The following is a 2,317-nucleotide window of genomic DNA, read 5'->3' on the forward strand; positions in this document are numbered from 1 at the left end:
AGGAATGAGAAGGATGTTGGATGCTAGTAGACAAGGAGGTATATGCTTCTGAAGTGAAAAGGAAGCCAATGGGAATGACAGACACCTGAGTCATTCTAGGAGTTTTGCATAAAATAAAGTTGATGAGAGATAGGAACAGGGCTATACCTTCAGCTTGGGTGTAGGAAAGATACCCAGAAACCCAGTCATAAGCAGAGAGACATTCTACAAGATGGGAAAATGGAAGAAGTCACTGCTATCTTCTGGAGTTATACAAGAGTAAACACATATTCCAAACATTGTCTTATGTATGGATGCTCTCAAAGCAGTGATTGTCCTTGCTATAGGCAATGATCTAAGAAAACATTTACCTATAACAGGAAGCCTTGAAGACAACTTAGACTTTTGAGAAAGACACTGTAATTCATAGAGCACTACTTGTGAATGGCATCTGGGATTGCCTCTTAGACTTGAAACCTTTTTCTATTAATGTGTTTATCCAACACAGTATACCAACTTATCAGCCTTAGGTAATTATTGACCATCAGGCTCCATTTTTGAACAATTAAATCTCACCTTCTAGGTGCATTTGAACTTTATATAGTTAATGATTCCTAAAATTGACTGTAAATCCAGACCAATTTCTGTTCTGAATTCCTAATGTCATATTCAGGTTATTGCAGGGAGATTGAAATCAGTCAGGATTTCCTAGGCAACAATCTGAAAATAGTTGAAAAGGAGGGCCTTTTTAATATTCTTCCTTGGGTCAGAACAGGTGCTTTACCACATGTAGTGCCAACACCGGTTTGCACCTAAGACTACTTACCCGTGTTCATTTTCCCTGCCCCAACATTTACAACTCCACTAGGCCTCTTATGTTTTCCAAGGAAGAAGCAGAAGTAGCCTCGGGATGATTTCACTTTCTGTGGACACTGGGCCAGGATAATGAACAACATAGAAAGAATAAAACTCCGTAGAATCAAATGTTTTCTGTTTGCAGGGTAAACAGGGTTCAATTAAAATTTAATTGAAGTAGATGTTTTGTCTAGCCAAACTCAAATGGACTTTTGGATCAGAAGCAAAATAAGGAATTTCTAGACTCCAGTCTCCCCTCACACACATTTGAAGTATCACTCCCATACAAAATAAATATTTTGTGTTCTAATTCACCTATTTAAGTCTGTGGCCTATTAATAGAGACTTCTGAGTAATATAAAGAGATTAATGATTTTACTTGGGTAAGCAGATTATATAAAACAATACTAACTATATGAAATACACTTGAAATAAATTGCCCCCTTTGACATGATTTGAGTACAGCACTAAAAGGATACAGAATCAGACATATCAAGAGTAGCTTTGCATATAAGCCAAGTAATTACTACTTAATAAATTAAGCATATTCTAATTGTAAAATTCATAACATTACATTATGTTTTTAAGTATGTGGCTGTCCTTTACTGTGACATTTACTTTGAAGGTAGTATTTCACTGAATCTATGATTCACCACTAATTTACATGCCACTAAGAGCAAGACATTATGATTTTTAATATGACACAATTATTTCTTTTTTCCCTCCTCTTCAATTTTTTGCAATAGTTTGAGAAGGATAGGTATTAACTCTTTTTTATGTGCTTGGTACAATTCCCCTGTGAAGCCATCCAATCCTTGACTTCTGTTTGTTGGTAGCTTTTTGATTTATTGATTTGATTTCAGTACTAATAATTGGTCTGTTCAGTTATATATTTCATCCTGATTCAGTCTTGGAAAATAGTATGTTTCTAGGAATTTATCAACTTCTTCTAAGGCTGTACAATTTGCATATACGTGTTCATAGTATTCTCTTATTGTGTTTCTGTGATGTCAGTTGTAATTCTTCTGTTTCATTTCTTATTTTGCTTATTTGGGTCCACTCTTTTATTTTTCTTAATGAACCTGGATAAAAGCATATAAATTTTGTTTATATTTTCAAAAAATCAGCCCTTGGTTTCACTGATTTTTTTCCTATTGTTTTTCTGGTCTCTATGTTATTTGTCTCCTCTCTAGTCTTTATTATTTCCTTCCTTCTGCTGACTTTGGGCTTTGTTTCCTCTTCTTTTTCTAATTCCTTTAGATGGTAGGCTAGGTTGTTTATTTGAGATTTTTCTTGTTTCCTGAGGTAGATCTGTATCACTATAAACTTCCTTCATAGAACTGCCTTTGCTGCCTTCCATACATTTTGGAGAGTTGTGTTTTTATTTTCATTTGTCACAAGGTGTTTTCTGATTTCTTTGTTAACCCATTGATTTTTTAGTAGCTTGTTTTACAGTCTCTATGTGGTTTTTTTGTTTGTTTGT

This window comes from Lipotes vexillifer, unplaced genomic scaffold, assembly GCF_000442215.2.
Source record: "Lipotes vexillifer unplaced genomic scaffold, Lipotes_vexillifer_v1.1 scaffold1192, whole genome shotgun sequence".
NCBI classification, from domain to species: domain Eukaryota; kingdom Metazoa; phylum Chordata; class Mammalia; order Artiodactyla; family Lipotidae; genus Lipotes; species Lipotes vexillifer.